Below are 23,197 nucleotides of genomic sequence, written 5' to 3'. Positions count from 1 at the left end.
CATAGATGATGCAGATTTGGTGTTCTTGTGGTGCTTGAAAATGGGAAACTACAAGCCCTGATAAATACTGCACTTCTGCAAATAGGAATCTAGAACGATGTGCATGATCTAGAATATTTTTAATGAGATGAGATCCCATTAACTGATTCTTATTAATGTTGCAGGGTTTTATTTCTGTTTCTTGTGCTTTTAGGAGTCATTTTAGCAGTGAAATGAAAAACTAGAAAGTGTTTTATATCTTTTTTAATCTGCTTCTTATGCTTTGAGTTTTGTGGTAACTTTGTGTTCCGAGGTATATCATTCTTGGGCAGAACAACTGATTTTAAAAACAAAACAAAACATGTATATGATATGCCTTTAAACTTCCTGTTTTTTCCTGGGGTAACTGGGAATTGCACTGTATTTCAGTGTAGAGCCACAGGGCTTTTTTCAATAGATTTTAACTCTAACCAAGAGCTTATAGCAGATGTAATTACCAGTTATATCATAATTTATAAACCTACTAGAATCTATAATCATCTTAAAATACTGTTTTCTTTCCTTTATTTTAATTAAGCTGCTTTTTATCCTCGCTCCCTGCTTAACATTTAATTTTTTTAATTCTAACCATAATAGCTACCAGGCACATCAAAAATAAAATAAGTAAAATATGAAAAAAGTATATATGCTGCCTCTAGCAAGAGGTGCATTAAGAACTAAAATGGCCCTATTTTAATCATTGCTGTGACAAAATTATAAATTTTATGCTATCAAATTGGAACTAAACTAAAATATAAAAGAAATTGCAATTAACAAGAAAAAACTAGGTCAGAAAATGCTTTTGTCAACAGTAATAAATAGGCTTTTACCATATACTGAATTCTCAGTGCCAATGGGTAAAATCAGCACATTTCCAATACAGAACCATGTCATGGTTATTGGCAGTACAGGCCCTTGGAATTTGTATGTACATCCCTCTCCGATCCTTTAGTTTCCATTTTCAAACTTGCCCGTGGGTCCATAGGAGCAGTATTTTCCTATTTCATCCCAACTGAGCCCTTTATAAAATCTGTCTTCTGGGAATAACCCTCAAATGGCACTGGAACTGCTGGCCCAGGCCAGTCATCACATAGCATTAATGTAGCTATTAAATACTGTGATAATGAGTTCTCTGGCTGCTAAGTGTCTGAAGTGGTTTCGTGACTGGAACTGAATGGAAAGGATTTTTTATTTGTCACAGTACATTGACAACATTCAAGACTATCTGATACTTCTTAAAGCTTTGCGAAATAAGTTTAAATATAGTCAAAAAATGAACAGATCTAGTTTCTTATTTATATTATGTAGATCTGTTTTACATACAAAAAGCAGCGCACAGCTTTTCTTCTACATGAAATAGGAGAGAACCGTATTGTTAGCAGAAATTTATAATGTGCAAGGATACCACAAACCAAGCAAATGATAGATGTAAGTATTTTGGCATAGAATAAATGAATAATAGATAATAAGGTAGTTCGTTATGGAAACCACCTGTTTCTACCTTGCTTCCAAATATGGAATCATAAGATAAATTCGTATCTTCCAAGACCACCTGTCTGTAAAGATCAATGTTTTTGAATTACAAAGAAGTTTTTAATATCATGTTTTACTGTAATGGAAATATCGGATGGTTGTTTCTCAATAAAAATAACTCTTCAGCAGACAAAACTAAAAAAAAAAAAAAAAAAAAAAAAAGTAAAAAGAATGTCACATCTTCATTACTTTTAAGTTTTTGCTTCTTGAAACAATTAATTATTCCTTACTATGAATGCACTGCTAAAAAGAAATGCTATACAGAATGGTGTTTTTTCTGTTTTTCTAAAAATTTAGTCTTTTGCACGTGTGTAGAAAAAGTAACAGCTTATAATTTGCATTATGTGTTACCTCATGTTCCAATTGTATTTCTGCTTTAATTAGTTTTATTTTCAGTGTCTGTGGTTATTCTAAGATTTGTGTCTTTGCTGGTTATTTGATTAGAGAAGAAGCATCTTAAAGATGAATGTCAGAAGAAAGTAAAGTGATTCATAGTGGATAACTTGGTCAAATAAACTTTAAAAAAAAAAAAGCCCAAACAAAACTAATAATGGATTCCATTTACCTTAAAATTGCTTAAATATTAAGTTTTTTTTTTTTTTTTTTTAAAAAAAAAAGATGTAAAAGAGCCTTGGGCAAGCTGTTACAGGACGCTCACCAGCAGAGCCATGTTGTTCTCTACAGAAATCACATAAAGGATTGTGTCAGCCTCTGCTGACATAAGTGCACTTGGTTGTGTGCAACTCACCCTCTGCCAGTCCATCTTTCTGGAGATTTTCCCAGCAGGCACTGCAAAAATTGATTCTGAACACTTTTACAGTCATTTGGGCCTTAAAGGAAACTGTTTAGGTATGAAGGGACAAAAGAGACTTCAGACTCCAATTTTACCTTTGGAAGAGCAATATGAAGAAGGAAATTCCAAACATGCTGAGAAAACAGAGGTAAAGTCATTGTGTGGAGAAGGCAGGAATAGTAAAGAAGCTAAGCAGAAGATACTGGTGCCTAACTTCTGGTGAGGTTTGGACTTGAAACACCTTAAACTTTCATCCGTTTTGCTGGGATGGAAGGAGGAGGCAAGTTCTGCTGGTTAGCTCTTGAGAATGGGCCTGGAAAGTTCCATGGGCACAGCCTGAGTTCATGAGCTCAGGTCCCTGTTGTTACTTCTCTGCCATTTCAGGAGCGAACTGGGCTGTGAGGCCATATAGTCTGACTCAGAGATTCTTAATTTATTGTCTAAGGAAAATACAAATGCATTATGCTGTGGTTTGCAGATGGCATATGATATACGTCATGGGCTGATGTATAATTTTTTTTCATCTAATGCCAAGAAGGAGTGAATGTACTTAAATATTATGACAGTCAGCTAACAAGATATTAGTGTTGTGTTTAAACAGACTAATGCTATGTTTTTATAATGGTTTTCCATCTCTGTTGTATAGAAAAGCCAAATAATTTCTGAAGAAAAAAAAAATCAGGTGGGCTTTTTTAATGCAATGAATTTTAAAAGTTCTAGAAACAGTGAGCAGGCAGAGATAAAAGTGAGGTAGGTGTAGGGTCTAAGTAAATATAATATTAATGTGAAATATTCCCCATAGACATTATGCTTGTTCTCATCTTGCAGTCTCTTCATTAGTTTGATGTGAAGCTGTTTGATACAGAACTGATTGCTTCTGAAAAATAGACTACAAATTTGAATGGCAAAGATATAGAACTTTGATTTTCTCTGCAGCTTTATTGTACTTTCTATTCACAAATACATACATTGTTCTGAAAGTAATGCCTCCTATTTCTTTCCATAGAAGTGGCAACAGATGCAAAAAGCATAATAACACTGTTTGATAGACCAAACTATTGGCTACAAAACACCATGGCCTGCATGCCATGCTTGTAAAAATCTGTACCAGTGCTAGTTATCCACTGTTGCCATCACCACTGCTGAAACGCACCACCCACTGCCACACTGTGCTCACATCCACTATTTGGCCTCCAAAAATATTCTGCAAACATTAATGAATGACAGTGAGTGCCATTTTTTCTGCATGGAGGAATCCAGTTCCATCCCTTGGCTTCATACACACTTCCAACAATTTCTCGGACTGCCCCTCTGCTGCCATTTGTTGCATGGCAACAGAATGTAGTGAGATGTTGGTGGAAAGACTCAACCTCTACTGCCATCCTACCAACATCCTCCTCTGACATCATAGGCCAACATAATAAAATAGGAGGCGTTACTTTTAGTCTTATGGGAACTGCTGAATCATGGCCTGAACCTCTGATTGACCACCTGGGGCAAGCAATGAGTCAGACCTGGGAGCACAGGTGAAGACAATTCTCCTGTGCTACTGGAAAGGGTGGAGCCTGCCTCCACCTCTCCTAGACCCCATTTAAGAGCTAATTACTTGGGGGTAAAGGTGTGTGGGTTTTTTTTTTTTTGGAGATTATTTCTCTTGGAGTCTTCTCAGTGACCCAGTACAAGGGTAAGCTTTCTATCCATTCTTTTTTATATTCTTTTTAGATAACCTGTTTAGCTTAACTTTCCTGTATATTTCTTAATTATAATATCTGTCAATTCATTGATTACACAGTTCACCATAGTTTACCCTAGAAAAAGATTCAGAAAAAGTACTCAATATTCTTCCTGAAAAGCATGTAGTCGTATATTGTTAGCACAGACACGCATTCAAAGCCTTCCATTATAAAGTTAGAAATTTATTTAGGGCTACCTTCTGGATACGTAATATATCTTAACAGAAACTATTTTTTCCTACCTTGTCTTGGAGCCATTCCTCATCTGAGCAATATGAAGAAATTGGAGAAGACAGTGTTTAAGGGATTACATATCTAAAGTTAGCATTTGCAAAAGCTGTATTTGAGGTACGTTATTTATTTAGCTTAATTAGTTTTTTAAATTGAATATTAACACTAAAGTTAATATTCTTGCCTAAGGATATCCCAGTTTTTCATTTCTGATTTCCTCTTGACTGACAGATTAAAATTACTTTTAGGTGCTAAGGAGGGTAGTGACTAGGACTAAGTCTTCTAGTGCGTCACATTGCCAGCCCTGTTCCAGAATAGTAAGGCAAAGCATCAGTTTATGTTTTCACCACTTTTTTTAATGCTTTCTACTGGGCAAAATGGCCATATGTTTATGGCAGAATCTTACAAGTAATGCCTTTTTTAATGAAGTCTAATTTTTCTTAGAGTTTCTACAAGAGTGTTGAAGTACTGTGAGTAATCTGTGACACGGTTATTATAAATTTATTTACTACAATTGCTGAAATATTTTTTTGCTAAATGTATTCCTATTGTGATACAGCTATGAGCACGTGAATCGGGCAAAGAAAATGAGATGAGATATTTTTCCAGAGATGCTTAATGAACATTCTCATACAGGAGCACAACAGTGGATGCAGTCTTTAAAAAGCTTAGGAGACTGATAGATGTTTATCTTCAGAAAAATATGTCAGATATTATTGCTTCTCTAAACCGTTCTTCGAGATTCTGTTGCTTCTTGACAATCCTTTTATCAATGATTAACAAAGCTTATTTCAACACCTTTTCATGCAGCTTATAATAAATATAAGGAGATGTGTTATTTATGAACTCAAATCTCTTGTTTCCTAGGAGTACATAAGCAGAATTTAGGTAGCATTTCACAGAAGTATTTCAGTATAATTGTTGTGATACTTAGTATATATGGTCCTAGTGCATAATAGCTGGCTAATAATCTTTGGTGCATTCAGATCTGTTGCTTTATTTCAGGTCTGTTTTCAAGCTTAAGTACTGTTTCTGCTGCTTCTCTATAGAAATTTCATTCTTACCAAAGTAAAATGGAAGCAGTGGTTGGATTCATAGTGATAAGTTCCTTTGCTTTTGCAAACACTATCACCTGTTATTAGCAATTAGCTTACAGAGAACTTTCTAAAATGCCTAACTAGCAAGGTGATATATTGCGCATTAACAAAGGGAAATTTTTAACGAATGTAGGTCATCTTTGAACAAAATTAGCATTCAAAAAAGTATGCCTGTTAGTGTCTCAGCTTTAGGAAGTGAAGCTGCTACAGTTTTTAAAACATGGTAAAATGCTGCCCTCTTCTGGTTATTCCAAACTCATTTTCTCTCTGCAGTACCCGTAATGCCTGTTAGCAATCTTCATTCTGTTAGACGCTATGTTGGGACTTCTGTTGTTTGTTTTTTTTTTCTTTTTTTTAAAAAAAAGTTCATGACTGCACTTCAAGTAAGCATATGTTTAATGTTGACACTGTAGGAAAAGTGCATAGGATATTTTAGTGGATGTGATATAGTCCATGCATTCTGTTCATTATGTTATATATAGTAAGAGTTCTTTCTCTTGGTTCTCTCACAAATGTACTGTAGGAGATGGAGCAGGATATTAACCTAAGTACACTCATCAGTTTGTCTGGTGATGAATATGCCTGTTATCCATTGCATTCTCGTAACCAACCTGACGGTTGTAAAGTGGTACAGATCTACAAAATACTGCAAACAAATCTAACAGACTTGTATTTTATTTGTAACCTTGGTGTAGACATCCTGTTTTCATTCATAGTATTAGCAGTGAGTTCTAAAGAACTGGGCTTTAAAAATGTAGTTTTCAGGGTTTTTTCTTTATATATATGCAGAGAGCTATTTTCATTTGAGAAATAATAATTTTAAGGCCTAGAACTGCCCTTTAGTAGGAAGATGTTGTTCATTTAGTTCAGCTCTCCTGTAGACATTACATCAGAAATCATTGAAAATTACAGGAATTAAGGCAAGATAAGTGATGAAATAGATTGTTTCTACATTTCAAATTTGGAAATTTGAATTTCTTAGCAGTTTTGCAGTTAAAATGTATTTTAGTAAAGATTTGTTTTGATTGTAATGGTATGGAAATGCAAATAAAGTACCTTTCACATATTAGAAAAAATTTCTAGTGAGGAAATCCTTCTCAGAACAAATCACAAACCAGACTTCTTATTTTGGCAAGACTACCTCCAAAGATGCTTACCACTGCAAAAATTAGAATGCTTTCCACAGAGAGAGGATCTGTTTGTATTGTATTTTTGACGTTGCTTATCAAGTTTTGTAGTTTTCATCTTAACAGTATAATCCAAGCTGATGAGAAAGCAGTTAGAACAAAGGAAAGCCTTGGTTTTAGTCTATCTTTAAATCTAACACAATTCTTTCTTCTGCAGAAATGTAGTTATGATTCATGATCCAGTCAGTGTGGCTTTTTGTAAACATAGTCTTTCCACATACTCTGACATTTCTGCAATGAATCATCAGGCGTGAAAAATGTACGTTGTCGTGGGCTAACACTGAGAGAAGTCAGTGAAGTAATAGGTTACTATTATGATTGCCATAGGATGGAGCTGGTAAAAGATGATGCTGCGTTTCAGTATATATGCTGACAAATACATACTATCCTATGTGATTTCCATGATGTTGATTCATACACCTGTTGAAACTCCAGGAATTATAATACGTCTTGATTGTAAGTTAGCTATAAACTACTTTTGTTTGGTGCCTACCATTAAAATAACAGTGCTTTTCTGACTAGAACTGTATTAAATATGTGTCTGTTTTTTAAATTATTGAAAAGCTGATGCAACCCCAGTTGGAATTGACTGCATAGAATTTCACAGAATTGATGCTAGGCATTGGAACAGGCTGCACAAGGAGGTAGAACAGTCACTATCCCTGGAGGTATTCAAGGGATAGGTCTTCAAGAGTGTAGATTAAGGACATGATTTAGCAATGGACTTGTGTTAGATGATGCTTGGGTTTGATAATCTTGAAGATCTTTTCCAACCAAACTGATTCTGTGATTCTATGTTTGTTTGCAATGTAAGAAATATAGTCTGGTTCTACTAATAATAAGTTAAAATGTAAAGATCTCTTGGGATATAGGAAAGCAAGAGATGGAAATATTTCTTGAGTAGTGCTAGTTTCCTGTTATGTAGGATTGATAACATGAGGAGAGAATATGCAACGACTAAACTAAGTGATGATTTTTCTCTGTTGTGGGTTCATGCCCCAATGGCACTACAGATGCAACTTACATAATATATCTGCATATATGTTTTACTTACCTTTTACCATTTAAGTGACTAGCTGAAGTAGGACTCTGGATATAAATATAGATACAAGGAAGCTGAGAGAGAAATTAGATAAATTAGCTATGAGATACCACTTTGTATCTGGAGTAACAGAACACTAGCAAGAAGAAAACATACAAGGCTGTAGTTCCTTTGTGTGTAAGTTGTTACGAAGTTTAAGAAATGTTAAACACTGCACATTTCAGACTGAGTGTAGATGCTGCAGAATGCGAGTTCTAGTTCTAGACCAATAAACCTTTATTAAGCTTTGAATTTATTTGCTTGGAGAAAGACTGGGGGGGATGGACTGATTTGGCCTGAAGAAGAGAAGGCTCTGGATCCTTTCAGTATTTGAGGCATGATGGGGATCTTTTTACATGGTCGTCTGGAGTTAGAACAAGAAGGAATGGTTTTAAACTAATAGAGGTGAGATTTAGGTTAGGAAGGAATTATTTACTTGGAAGTTAGACACTGGGACAGGCTGCCTGGAAAGCTGCGGATGCTACAAAGCTGGTGGCACATGAAGCCATGGTGGATGAGGCCCTGGGGAACCTAATCTAGTGGGGGCAACCAGCCCACAGCAGGGGATTTGATGTAGGTGGTCTTTAAAAAACCTTTCAACTGAAGCTATTCTCTGTTTGCTTTATTACAGGATTGGACATAAGAATTTGAGTTCTGTTATTTAAAGTGGGCCGCCAGTAGACTCCTGCTTATGGGAATTGCTGCTGGGAACAGAACACGATTAATATGGAAATCTAAATGACTTTTGTAAAGCTATAAAATGAAATATATTAAAAAATCCATATGTAAAAGGAAATATTGCTTGTAAATTGAGGTATGTCCTCAATGATTGAAAGTGGTGAATTCAAATGTGAAGATGAATAAGATGTACTTAGAGGTATAGGCTTGTGTGTGGATCACCAGCCAACTAACTCAACAATAGGAAAAGATATTTATATTGGTATCTCTAGGATACCAGAAATTTAATTATGTCCAGAGCAGGTAAGAGGGATTTCACTATAGAAGTAATAAATAGGCAGATGTTCTTAGTTTGCTGCTGGGCCTTAATCCCTTTTAATTCTGTCCCTCCTATAAAGGAGCACAGAGAATACTAAACTCGATCTGAACATTTTGCTTTCACTCTGTGTATAATGACAAGAATCTCAGGTCTTATTTCCTGCAGGAGTTAGTCCTGAATATCTATCAGTGGACAAGAGCATTTCAGTCAAAACAAGATTTATAAACTCTCTTCAACCCTGTGCTGGTGTAGCTCTTCTGTATTCGGATCAGTTATCAGAAATGATTCTGTCCTAATGTGATGTGAATTTTTAAACTTATTTTACAATGTAGCAATAACGATAAAGGCATAAAACCTCAGCTTTTCTGGGTCTGCAGAGACAGCTCAAGCAGGAAGAAGAGATCTTGCCATCACCTCCTCCATTTTTCAGGTGGCATATGGGGGGTCCCAAGCATTGCCACTGCTGGGAAAGTTCCCTGTCCTTACTGGGTGGGGCAATATTTTTTTTTTTTTTAACGCTGCTGCCTTAACTGAAGCCAAGTGCCAACCTGTGTTTCAAAATGATAGGCATTAGATAAATGTGCTGTAAATTTGGAATGTATTTTCATAAACAGCTTCAAATGTCTCAGCTGTTTACATTTGTGGTTCTGACCACAAGTTCATCTCTGTGCACTGTTGAAAAAATGGTTGCCTGTGGGATTTAGCTTGCAACTCAGCCTGTTGCTGTACCACAGATAAATGTAGGATGGTCATATGCAAAGCAGTGTCAGTCCTTCCTGAGTGACCGTACGGTACAACCTGATCTTTAGAAAAAGCATCTCTAGTTCATATGCCAAGCTGGTATTTTTGCAAGATTTTTGCACAATGCTTTGTGAAGTCATTAGGTCCAGTCAGTGTTGACTGTGGGTTCTGTATAGAATAAATACTCTTGAAATCTATCTGTTCTCTTAGTTGACAAGGTAGTTATGGAGGATTTTTATATTGTGTGGAAATATTGAGCTACTGAAGTAAGGACAACTATCTAAATACTTAGAAATACAAAATCTGTAAGTTTATGATGTCAAGGGCCAATACTTGACAAAGTATTAATAAAAAAAATGTAACAAAATATACAAAATATAACAGTAGCCATAGATCAGTGAATTTAGTCAAATATTAAACTTAAGCTCACCTGTAAAGTATTTGCTAGCTTGTAATCTTCAGAAGATTTTTTTTTTACATTTGAATATACTGGCTCAGTGGTAGTGCTCATTTTATCTACGTAGGGTTTTGAACGCTTCGGCCAGCTTGTTGATGAGGCTCACGGTGCTGACTTTTTTGGGTTCTGAAATTGAATTCAAGAATGAAATATTTGATTAAAGTAAGTCACCAACAGTTTAAATGGTTGTGCTGACTTCAAGTGTCTACTGGGACATCCTTGTCTTTTCTAAGACCTCCAAGAAAGTAAATAAACTGTATCGGTACAGTTTATGCCTGTGGCTACATCATACTTTGAACACTCAAGGGATATTTCAGGACAAGTTGGGTATGGATCTTACTGCTGCAGTCTTAAAGCAGAAAATATGCAGCACTTGCCAAAGGAGGGCTAATATGTTGCCAGAGAACATGTAATTTCCAAATAAAGTATAAAGGAAAATGATGATTTTAATAACAGTTTTATGAATAAATATCTCTTGACTTCATAACATGTAGTGTATTTCTATTGTACTTTTTAGTTACTTTTGCTAAGGTCAAACATACCACCTTATATTTACTATGCTAAGTGGAAAAATTGTTTACGTAGGTGAAACTTAAGAGAAGCTAAAGATATTAGCATACAAGAAAAGACCGTTTTAATTAAAGTAAAAATATGGCGATAGCTATCACAATATCAGCAGTGTATTTCCTTGCATTTTTTTCACTGTAGGATAGAGAAAGAAATACAGGGAAAAAATGAAGATGTAGAAAAACCAAACTTTTTTTTTTTTTTTTTTACTTCACTCTGCTAGCTAAACTAATAGTAAAATCCTTGAACTTGCTGGTTTGTTTGTTCAAGGTACCTCTAGACAAGGAGTTTTCACTCTAGAAACGGGGAGATGAATTTGACCCTGGGGCACCCTGCTATTGGTGTCCCTTGTTGAGCAGGGGGCCTGGACTAAATGGACCCTGCTCCCCATTTCAACCGTTCTGTGATTCTGTAATAAAACTGATTTATAATCTTATCCCTTTAATGTAGGATCTTTCAAAAATTTCTTCACATTCAAATAGAGATTTTAACAGAATTTAAAAGATAACTTGAAGTGAGCAAATTGGCATGGATATGTGTTTGTGTGTCTGCTGCTCAGAATTTTATACATAATTAGTAGCAGTGCTTGAGCATTAAAGTTTATTCATGAACAGAGAGGAAAAATTCAAGGAACTTGGGCTGGATAGCAATATGCCGTTATAAAATCTCTGACAACTAGGCTTCAAATATTTGACAAAACTGCTTACCAAAAAGTGATTTTTTTTTTTTTCTCTTTTTTATTATTCCCATTCCTCCTCTAAAACAATCCTTTCAGTGGAGTTTCAGGGATCTGTGGAAAATGAGGCAGAAAGTACCTTAGGACAGTGGAACAGCTGAACCCTTTCTTTGATGGTAGGTATGCAGCCTGCTCTGGAGCTGAGAAGGGTGAGAAGCCAGTGCCAGCATCACTAGGCTCTCTCCTTACTTCCTTGTCCTTTGACAGGTCTAACTCTGAAGTCTGAAAAATCAAAGGAAAAAAGCAATTGAATTATTTTCTCAGTAACGTCTGTGTCCTTTGCTTCCTCTCTATTTAACTAGACAGTGAGTTTATTGAATGGTAAAATGTCCAGAATGGTTTTTATTTATAGTGGTGACATAACAGGAGATCTTGACATAAGGTGTAGTTTAAGGCTGGAACAACTTACGTTTGTATATATTTCAGTTGTGGTATTTGAAATGGAGCAGTACTGGTATGATGTTGTACTGAATGACTGCAGTAATGTGCTTGGTTGTGCGCTGGCATCTTTCCAGCTTTTTATTCTAATGAATGAGCTTCTTCTTGTTCTTCGAAGCTGTGTCACTAAAGCACTGTTCAAAGCTTGGTTTGGATGATTTTTTTTCTTTGCATACCTCAAATAAATACTTATAAAAAGACTGGAGAACAAAGGAAGGGTTGCAGGAAATTATCCAGGCCAGCTCCTTTGCTTTCTTTTTCTTTTCTTGTTAGAGGGTGTGAGAATACAAAGCATTATTATGTTATCTCCCTGTTCATTATGAATGTATGAATAGAGCAATTTCCTTATTCACACATCTTTACAAATTACTGGCTTGATTTCCTGTCATTTAAAACTACAAATATATTTAACAAAGAAAATAATAGAATCATAACAATTATTACATGCATTAGGGTAATATGAAAAACTCATTGGTTTAATTAAAAGCTGATTACTTCAGAAGTAAAGTCTAGGTTGTATCAACTGGAAAGTACAAGGAGAAAGTATCCAGCAACTTCACAACACCAACACTATACTTTCAGAAAGGCAAGAAAGTTTTTCATATTTTTAATTTAATTTTACATGTAAGATATTTTAGCTCAACATTTTTTTTTCTTTATATACAAACACACACAATCAGGAGAAAAGAGATCTTAAAGGCACTAAGCACAGCTGAATGTAAATCCCACAAAACCCTGGAGGAGGCCCCTGATGTTAAAAGCACCTATGCAGCACCATCAATGTCGGTAGAATTAAGTGCTCAAAAATAAAGTATCTCTTTCAGTGCCTGGCTGATTTGGGCTAGAATTAAAGATTTAGCTCAGCAAGTATAGGTGTAAGCTTAAAAGTTGTATGCGTTATATTAATCTTCTAGGGGCCATAAAATTAATGAAAATTTGCCTTAGATAGAAATTTTATTAGATCTTAGTCAAGTGATGATAAATCCCGGTGGCGCTGTTGCTTGAGGTCATTTTTTCCAACACTTAGCCAGGGACAGTCCAACCTAGAAAGGAAGGTACAGGTTATATAGAGGCAGCATGTCTTACAGAACATATTTTCTGAGCAGTACTGTTCTACCTATGAAAGATGACACTAGGAGATCAAGACCTCTTTCAGATGAATTTATTTACTTTCCCATGGAGGAGACGTCAGTCAGTTTATGTTCAGTAAGAGTACAAATTGTTTTGGATTATGAACTCATAGAACAGGAATCTGGTAGATTTTGTTCTCCTCACAAGTCCATGCTAGAATTTATGGGTTATTTTGCACATTGTCTTGCTAAAGATGATAGATATTATTAGAATTATAGTAGTCTAAATTAAGTGGTAGTTTGTGAATTACAGAAGATGTGGGCCAGCATGTATAACAGGGTACAACTGTTACTACTTAAGTCATGCATGTTTCTTTTCTAGACATATGGGTTATTTGTGGATGTTTCTGTTTCCTCTTAAAATAAGGTGAAGCAGGTTACGTTTCCTTCAGGGGTGGCTTACATTACATATTCTGCTTTATAGTGAAAAGGATTGTGATCATTGACAGTGTGAATACCATCTCAGTGGACATGTGTTAGCTAACAAGTGGAGGATATAACTCTTGAAAAGCTTTCTCACAGTGTATGTTTTAAATAAATAAAGTCTTTTCTGCAATGAAGAGGACCGAATAAATAGCAATGCTTAAAATACCTATTTCAAGCCCACACTTTTTTTTTCTCTAATTATTATACATCCAGGCCATTACTTGCTCTTGGAACATAATAGATGTCAGGGAGCCTTTCACTGAAGTAATTAGTGAGTAACCAAAAAGTATGAGGAAAATCTCAAACGTCTCAGCCAACCTGATGCTTATGCTTATATCACAGAAAAAAGTGTTTAAGTCTTGTAACAAACAGAGCATCATTACAAATGTAAAGGGTAAAGTACTTCTTTCTTCCCTTTTCTTTCTTTCTGTGTAAGAAGATGCCAGCTGGTCAGTATGGTGGTGACCTTCAGAGTACAGGAGCATAAAAAATGTTTTTTTTTCCTTCATTGGTGTTGCTGCTTTCTGTAACAGAGCTCTTGAGAGCAAACTAGTTTTGTTAAATTTTCTAAGCAATTTTTTTCTCCTTTTGAAGGCTTTTTCTCCTTCCAGTTTTTTTACAATATAAAATCTGGTTGTTATTTTATTTTAATATAATGTAGATTAATTTTTCTAATAATATTAACCCTTGTGTTATGTAGACTTCAAGAACTTTGTAAATAATTCAGCGTAAAGGATCACATTAAAATGCCGACCCTTTATAATTTATTCTAAATGCAATGTGCCAGGCACTTCATAGGAACAGAGGAAAAAAAAACTGGACACTTTTACATCTTTAACGTATGTTAATTAGGAAATTCTTAATATTAGAAGAGCATGCTCTTTTTTGAAGAAAAATAATGCTACTGTTGTGCAAATTTCATTTCTTTTAAAGAACTGTGGCACTTCTAAAAGGTGTTTCAGAGCATATGCTCACGTTAAAAGTTGTGACATCTTCCTTTCCATGTAATTATTACGCTGACATTGTTTTGCATAGCAGAAATGAAACTCAAATGCAATAGTTTATAAAATTCATATGAATAATTGGTCCAACTATAAGGAACACAGCTGTTGTGAGATTAGGTAATCATAGAATCAAATAATCACTTGAATTGGAAGGGACCTTGAAAGGTCATCCAGTCCAACCCCCCAGCAATGAACAGGAATGTCTCGATCAGGTTGCTCAGAGCCTGTCCGGTCTGACCTTGTAATTACAAGGAAACATCTCTTTTTGGTTTTTCATATCATGTAAAGCGTTTTTCAACAAAGCTGGTGTTTGATCCCATAAACCAGGCAGTGTTCACATTCAGAATTCGATATAAATTTTGTGAATAATTCTTTACATTTCGGTTTCAGAATGCACAACAATAAATCTCATTCCTTTTTCTATCTTTTGGAAATGCAATGTCCTCATGGAGTACTGATCTTTGAATTACCTGAATAAGAAGCAGAACTGTTTTGAACCTCAGAATGCGATGACACCTACTTGTGTGATACTTTGTACTTTTTTTAGCACAATCCAGACCCAGAATTTTAGGCTGTTGGAATTACTTTGTGCTGAGCTTCCCAACTATTGTCCCCGAGCTCCTGTAAGTATGACAGGCTGAGGGGAAAAATCAAATCAGTTGGCTGGTAGGATTTCTCCAGGTAAGGTTTTAATGCACTGGCCTATTCTAAATCCAGTTATTTATGAAAGATCAGTATTATTATATTATTACTGAATTCTAGACATATATGTGTGAAAATCAATGGATTAATAACATTGCATGCTTTCAGTTGTCATCACATTTCCTATGTGTATATATAAGCTGAATTAGAGCAGGAAAGAGAGAAAATAGAAAATAATTACACAGATAAACCACAATCTTTTTGTCTCAGCTAAGTACCCAACATTTTTGATGTGAGGCACTCTATTGCAACTAACTGTAAACTGCATTTAATGCCTTAGGAAATGAAATGCATTTAAATATTATAGTGGGAAAATCAATCTAGATTATTATGAGGAATAAAACAGCTATATTTTTGGCTGTAATTTTTTTTAGGATTTCAGTAAAAATAAATGGGAATACAGAAGTAATAGACGAGCACACAGAAGTTTAATCACTCTAAGTTGCTAGAATGATCTTTGAATAAAGATCATTTCACTAATTCAGCTGTATCAGCTATTGCAGGGAAATTAAAGTGTTGCTGATTAAGCAATTATAACAGCCCTTCCCCCCCATCCCGTACTTTTGAATATAAAATCTTCTGAATGTCTTTATGTTTCTTGAATAACCTTTAGAACAACTGGCCCTTATTCTGTCATGTTTCAGTGCTAAATGCTAATGGACATTCTGAAACTTTCATCACAACAGAGGGTAACAGTGATATTTGCTGCTGGTCTCGAGGACCATAAAAGGTGGGGTAGACTGGGGAGTGGGGAAATGTGGGGATACTGGGGATACTTACATGCATATCCACATGCATAGTGTGTAAAGAGTGAAAGGAGTTTACATAGTGAAAATTCATGGTCAGGAAATCTGAAATACTTTGGTTTTTTTACAAGTCTGTTTCCGGAGTTTTGGAGAAGCAAAATAGTGTACACTGTAATTTTGCAGAGCTACATGAGCAATACAGTGCCATCTGGGAAATTTAAAAAAAAATAAAAAAGTGTGCCTGCAGCAACTGGTCGCCCTACTCAAAAGCAACAGTGCAAAAAGCATAGAGGGAAATGGGGGGGGGAAAAAAAAAAATCACACACTTTCTGATTTGGAAACAGCCCTGATGCCCAAGATTTCTACTCAGGTCCATGTGCTTTTTGTATTTCCTAATCCATTAAAGGATGGTTTTACAGTGATGGGTATTTACAAGAGGAATTGCTTACACTGAAGAGCACAGAAATGCTGCTGATTTTACTGATGGAAGTTCCCATGCACTGGGGTGGAGGTGGTGGAAGAGAGTTGCTGAAAAGCAGCAGATAGGATGGTTCCTCTTTCTGTAAGGGAATGGTGCTCAGATGGCTCATCCCCAGGCTGCAGGTAGTTCAAAGTCAGTGGTGACATTTGTAGTTGTTGTCAATATTTCCCTGTGAAATTTGTTGCCTCTGGCAGGAGACTCTCTATTAGCTGGGCAAGATACCCTAAATCATGCAGCCTTACCAGCTCATTTCCTGCATAATATTGCAGCTCATCATGGTGAGCTAGAGACTTTTTTTCCTCAATGGAAAAAAATTCTGTCAACCACACTCACAAAAAAGAAAGTCAGAATCACATTTTTGAGCCATTATCTCTAGAGGAATGCTGAAAAATCCGCAAATGTCACTATCAGTCCTTTTACATGTTTGGCAGTATTTCTTTTTCATCTTTATACGCACATGCACACACACATATGTATAATGAACTTTCTCAACCGTATTTCTATCTAATCGTATGTTTTCCAGGTATAAAGCATCTGACATGCAGTTCCTTAGAATCGGACAGATTTTTTTCCACTTTTTTTTCCTCACTTCTCAGAAGTTACTTCTCACATTTTCTCTGTTTAAGCCACCTGATCTGAACACACTCTTATTTAATTTTGCTATTTCTACTGAAAATATTACGGGTTTTTTTTAGCCTTGCCAGTGCCTTGTTTTGATAAATATCCTGACATTCCTGAAACGTCTATGGAGCTGAATGAAAATTCATGTATATTGTCACCATCAATGCTGAAGAAAGTGTATATCGAAAATCTAGTTCTGTGGTGGCAAGAGCAGTGCTGCCAGACCTTATACCTTCTTTTTGTGGCTTTGTGGCATGATGAATGTTTAGGGAGTTAGGCATAGTGTAAATATTTTTCAGTTAAGCAGTTACTGGCATTGGCATTGTATTGCATGGCTTTGAGTAGAAAGAGGTGTAGGAAAATAGAAGGGTTTATCTCCTTTGCTGTGTTTTATTTAAAATATTTTTGTTTCAGTACAAGTCTCCATTTGTAGTTCTCTATTCTTGAGCTTGGAATTTGCTTCTCCATGGATTTGAAAAGCAATTTTCCTCATCCAACAGCTGGGTGTTTCACACGGATGAAAATTTAGCACTTAATTTTGAAAACTGGTGATGAACATGAGGACACCAAGATGTATGTTCAGCAGGAAGCAAGATAATAATTTCCATTCTCTTGACACTAAAGGACAGACTTGTTAAATAAGAAAAGTAAAAAATACAGTCCTCTACTGTCATTTAGGCAGTGACTTCAACTGCGTATATCTTCATCGTGTTTCTATTGTTGGAGTTTTTTGTGTTTAATGGATGAATAGTAAGGCCAGAGAGGTGAAGGGAATTCTCACGCCAAAATTTTTTTTATTCAATTCAGTATTAAAGACGACTTTTTCTTATTTTAGCTTATTGCAATTGCAGGACTTTAAACTGATTTTCTTAAGAAGTAAAACTTTGGATTATAGAGCTTTCTAAGATGGCATAGTTCATTGCTGTAGTTAATGTTTTTAATAATATAAAACAGCAGCAATGCTGTTGTCAGTCAATCAGAAATGAGAGTTTCAGAGGTACAGGGAAAGGCTCTTGGGACAAGTTGCAGCTCTCCTGGGCACTTTGGCAGTTTCAGACCCAAATGCACCAGGGATGAACCTTGCCTCCTCAATAAATTTTTAGTACCATCTCTCCAAAGTAGCAAGCTGAAAATATTTCAGGAGAACTTTAAAACCAGTTTTTCCTTCTTTTCATGGATTTCATGTTTTTCTTTTATTATAGTGATGATATCTTCTAATTCACCTCTTCTATATTCTGTAACTCCATTATTAGAATAAGAAGCCTGTTCATCGATCATATTTATTTACTATAATGTGTGATTACGTGGGATATAGATTAGCCACAGTTTGAAACTTTCCTTCTGGCCTTTTTGTAGTAACTTTTAATAGAAATTTGGCAACTGAGGTAACAGAAAGAATGCTGAGCTCTGGGGAGTCGTTTGGCTTGGTACTTAGTGTGCAGGGAAATGTACATTTTATGCTGGTTTTCATGCAAATCTGTTAAGGGCAGAGGAGTCAAGATGCCTTAAGATGCTGAGCATTTTAGTTTTCAAGCTTGGTAGCACACTGAAGGTAGCTTTTTAAAATATTCATAATATATTGTAGAAAAAAAACATCTTAATTATACTAAAAATAAATGTTCTATAGTGAATTTCAAATGTTTTTTACAGATATTTTGTTAAACTTTGTCCACCCTTGTTTTAAAAACGGGAAGACTACTAGACCAAAATAATAGGTGCTATTAATGTAGTATTTCAATAGTCTTCATTTTATTTTTAATTTTGGCAAAAAAACACCAAACTTTTGGCTGCATGTTGTGGAGTAATTAAGCAGCACAGCTATAGCGGAGATTAATGATTTGCCTTAAGAATCTGAAATTCTGAAAAAAGAGCTATCTGTAGCTATCAGTGATGTATGAGCAGAGAACCAGAAGGATACAATCAGAAGCTCATTGTAATAGGAAACATGCTTATTCCCACTGGCAGATGCCTTAGTGCTGATGTCAGTGGGTTTCCCATTGGTCTCATATGCCCCATGCACTGACAGCAGTGGCTGGGTATGGCTTTGCAGCACTTTTTCTGAAAGACAAGAACTGTTGGATGACCTGCTGGCATCATCATTTATTCTGCAATAGCTCAGTGTTCTTGCTAGTGATGATGCAAAAGGAATTATCATCTGGAGCTTAGTCTTTGATTTTACTGTGTGGGTTTTTTTCTGGGCAGATAAAAGCCATGTACTGTGAGAAGTAACAAATATGGCTGAGGAGTTGGTTCATGTGCATTGATTCACAGAGATTGCGTGATTTTAACAATAGGGTTGCATAATAATTTCTTTAAGGTGTATTTCTATAAATAATACCTTAGAGGCTACTGATGAGATGCAGTGCTATATGAAAGGCCCGGGAGAAAAGCAATCTATAAAAGTGTTATGTGTTCTATTTAAAAAATGATAAGAGGCTTAATGTAAATCTATACTCTCAGAAGGGGGAAAAAAAAACAAACCTAAAACCTGTGTTCTTTACTGGAGCTAAATTTTTGCCGAACAGTTTTCTTTCTGTGACAAGTCAAAATTGCTCTATCTATGAAACATATTGAAAGTAGTTGGTAGACAATAAAATGGCAGATTAATGTTCAGAGAGAAAATGTCATCCATATAAAACAAAGCGTGCAAATGTGAACTATCACATACAAGGCTTTAGTAAATCAAATACATGAAAGGTCATATTGTAGAAATTCAGATCTGTATCTCATCAGATTCTCAACATGAAATTAAGAATGAATATGGAATAAAAAGTAATGCTTTCTGGATGTATCTTGGTTATGTATGATTCACTGGAAAGTACACAATGTGAGAGATTGAGAGGAGCCAAATCTTTGTCCACATAGTTTAAGCTGTACCTTTAAAATGCAAAGGATCTAAAAAATGGTGATATTCAAGACCTAGTTAGGTAACTGATTCTTAAAAGTTAGTAAACATAAGAACTCTTGCATCTGTTCTTAAGATCTTGTGATGTACTATTTTCTGGAAGTATGTTCTCAAAATACTAAATATTTATTATAATATTATGAAGAAAAATTCACTGCACCTGAGAGGAAAGTGGAGATGTCGGTGATCTCCCTCACTTCTGATGTACCCAGAGAAAGGAACATGTGGACTGAAATATCTAACTGAAGAAAAATTATCACTACGGGGTTTTATTAATAGTATGCAGAGAAGGGTTACTTGAGTCAATTTTTGGACACTCCTTTAAAATCTAAAGAGCAAAGCTTGAAAATTCAGATCCTTAAGTATTTCTGTGGCTTACTGAAGATGCTTTATGAATTGAGGTTGTACTTTTTTTTTTCTTGTTGTTGCTATTAACTATCTTCACAGAAAAATTAGGAACACAGAAAATAAAGTTATGGTGAAAAATAAAAGCATTAACCAAAAGGTGAAATAAGATAATCAATTATCTACTTTCTTAATTAGGATAAATCCAGTGAAGTAATGAAATTGTAATTTTAGTTAATGGAATAGATGTAGAATGACTTCATTTCCACATTTTTTTCATTGCAAACTGACATTCACTTAAATAGCACGTAAGAAATGAACAGCTGGAGCTGTCACCACCTCTTTCCCTCTGTTAGTTGTCAGCTGGTCAAAATCTTATTTCTGATTCTCAATTTCTTATGCATATGAAATGTATGAAAAATATGAAATACAGTACAGTTCACTGATGCTATCAAGCATCTATTAGTAGCATTATGTAGAGCCTCAAAAGCTTCATGTCTTTGAGATGGTTAAAGAAAAACAGGTACTTCAACATATAAAAACAATTTGCACACTGATGTACTACATATACACCTATCTAGGACTGTGCAGCTGTCTAATTAAAGATCCTGTACAGAGCTAGTTTGCAAATTTCTCTGAAAAAGCTAGTATCTCATAAAGACTTCAGAATTCTTTTGAACATGTTTGTTCTGTATAATTATCCCATTCCCATTATACAAGTAGGTATAATTTGTGAAGCCAAATAATGAAAAAATGCAAAATTTGCCTTTTTACCACCTGAAACTGCACAAGTGGTATTTCAAATTAAATTGTTATATTTTAGCTTAGAACTTGAGCTGTGATTTCCCTAGATACCCATAAATTACACAGGTTTTCATTTCTTTTTTTTAACCTGGCTATGGGCATTTTGTACCACTCCACTTTCTGTTTGTTGATTCTCAGCTCCTTTTAGAAGGGTATGCCTGAATAAATACAAGTTAATAAAGGACAAGGTGTGCATTGAGACTTCTTGGATCATAGAGCTCTGTTTCATTATTGGAGGCAAGCAGATCATGGAAACGTGTCTGTAAATTGTGTTCATTTTCAAGTTTTTGCTGGTTTTACCACTATTGCTTGTGTTCTGACATGTTAACAGGCTTAAAATCCTTACTGGTTAGAACTGCACACCAGTTTCCATTACCAAATTGTTTATGTGCTTTGTTGTTGTTTTTTTGTTGTTGTTGTTGTTTGGTTGGTTGGTTTTTTTTAACCACTCAGTTGAAGTTATACTGAAAAAGTGAAGTAAACATATTCATTGTTCAGCCTTTATATAAGGAAATGCATTTTTAAAATTTCATCTGAGAAACAATTTATGCAGTCATCTGCTATGACTAAAGATCTCTTTATTGTTGATTAGTAGCCATCATCATAATATCTGACTAGTCCTTTGTTAAAAAATAATTAGTATTTTTCAGAATGAATGGGATAATTCTAGAGATTATTTCTGAATTTGAGTAACTTCCTCAGGATGTTGTAGAAAAATTTCTACTAGAAGATGCTCATATCTTGCTGCAATGAAATTAACTGAAGCTAATCTTGTTTTACAATAGCATGTATTAATAATAAGCATGATAGAAAACGCCTTAAGGCAAAAAGGTAAAATTGGAGCCATCAAATATCCACACAAAGTTGTGTTGATTTGAGAGTCTTACATCTCAGAAAGGATTTCCATTGCACCAAATGCAATTCCCCGTATAGAATCCCCTATACATATTTCTGAATCAGTGAAGAAGGACCTTATTCTGTCACTCTGTAAAGTCAAATACCAGCAATGAACTTTACTTCTATCGGTACTGTGTTTTCTTTCTTCTCCCACAGAATATACATAAAAGTTTCTGTAAGATATTCATTTCTATCATTATGCAGTTTAGGCAGGTATCTCACTCAACTGAGTTTTAATTAATTTGGTTTATTCAGGAACTCTCTTCTTTGTTTCCGCTTTGTATCTAATAAGTGATTTATAGGCCAAATGATTGTTCATTTAAGGCTTAACACACATCTGGGCACAACATAAATGAAGTGATTTCAACTTATTCTTTCTGTCACTAGAAAACAACAATAAAACTCCTTAAATAATAGTAAAATGAGAATATATTCTGAAACAAGATGGCTTTATGTCTGGTTAAAAATTTTAGCAGAGTGTTCTTCTTATCTGGTGTGTATTCCTAATAATTGCAGTGAGGAACAGAAGAATATTTCTTTGAAAATACTTTCAAGATTCTAAACCTTCAGGGATTTTATCTTTCATCATCAAAACTTCATTATACTAAAGATATTAACTTTGTAAAGACTTTGCTATATGAAAGAGTTACCATTCTGACAACCTTGTAACAAAGAACTTTGAAAAACTCACAAGGCTTTCTGATGAAAGCATGTTAAAGCATTTGATGTAGATAAATAACACACATGCATATTCATGTTTAAAGGTAATACGAAGTGATAAGACAGTACTGAAAACAAATAACTGATTCAAGATAAGATTACTTTGACAGTAGAAAAATAATCTTCAAGATGAAATAAAGTAACATCAAAAAAAAAAAAAAAAAAAAAAAAAAAAAAAAAAAAAAACAGAAAACAGTAGTTTTTTTCTATTAAAGAATCATAGGGTTAATAGCAATACAGCTCCTCTATTTCTAAATTTCTTAATTTCCTCAGACTGTTTGTTGTTGTTTTTGGGGGAGAGTGGTCAGAAGGGAGATGTTTGTCCATCTGTTAATATTGTATACAACTTTTACCTGTATTTTATCATCATGATTACCAAGACATTCTTTGAACAGAACTAATTTGCCTTCTATCAAAGTGAAAGATGCTAACGCTTATTGTCATTATTCTCTTGACTCTCTTGTCATCTTGCCCTCTCAAAGGACAGCCTTTTTTTTATGGTTATCTTAATTACAGTCGAGATGCAGAATCTACATAAATACTCACAGTCAGGATATTTTCAAGAAAGAAGCAACATGTTTTTATGTGTTTATAATCAAACTGGACTGCAGACACTTTCATCTGCACATTCTGAAATACAGAACACATACTTCGTCATCTTCCATCAAAAGAAATTGAATTCTGATTGAGTAATCTAAAGTTTCTTCTACTTTCATGTTCTTCTGCACTATATTATTGCCATGTTTTATGATGTAATCTTCAAAATGCTTTAAAAATATTCCCAGTGAGCAGCCCCAAATTCAGCAC

At 34.9% G+C, this 23,197-nt stretch overlaps 1 long non-coding RNA gene across 4 annotated transcripts in view; it reads left to right on the top strand.

The window, feature by feature from the left end:
- The first annotated feature begins 3,976 nt into the window (after nt 1-3,976).
- The window catches only part of LOC128076144 (uncharacterized), a 32,523-nt gene continuing 13,302 nt past the window's right edge, over nt 3,977-23,197 (top strand). Inside the window, exons 1-4 of one of the 4 annotated variants that reach the window (XR_008204264.1) lie at nt 3,977-4,028; nt 4,332-4,425; nt 14,717-14,792; nt 15,516-15,601. This is a non-coding gene — a long non-coding RNA (uncharacterized LOC128076144). Of the gene's footprint in view, nt 4,029-4,331; nt 4,426-14,716; nt 14,851-15,515; nt 15,602-23,197 lie in introns of all 4 variants that reach the window. The other 3 variants (XR_008204261.1, XR_008204263.1, XR_008204265.1) reach the window with 3 other exon arrangements.

The sequence above is a fragment of the Tympanuchus pallidicinctus genome, unplaced genomic scaffold, assembly GCF_026119805.1.
Source record: "Tympanuchus pallidicinctus isolate F22 unplaced genomic scaffold, pur_lepc_1.0 scaffold13, whole genome shotgun sequence".
Taxonomy (NCBI): Eukaryota; Metazoa; Chordata; class Aves; order Galliformes; family Phasianidae; genus Tympanuchus; species Tympanuchus pallidicinctus.
The sequence above is the reverse complement of the archived record's forward strand: the minus strand, read 5'-3'. Positions and strand labels throughout refer to the sequence as shown.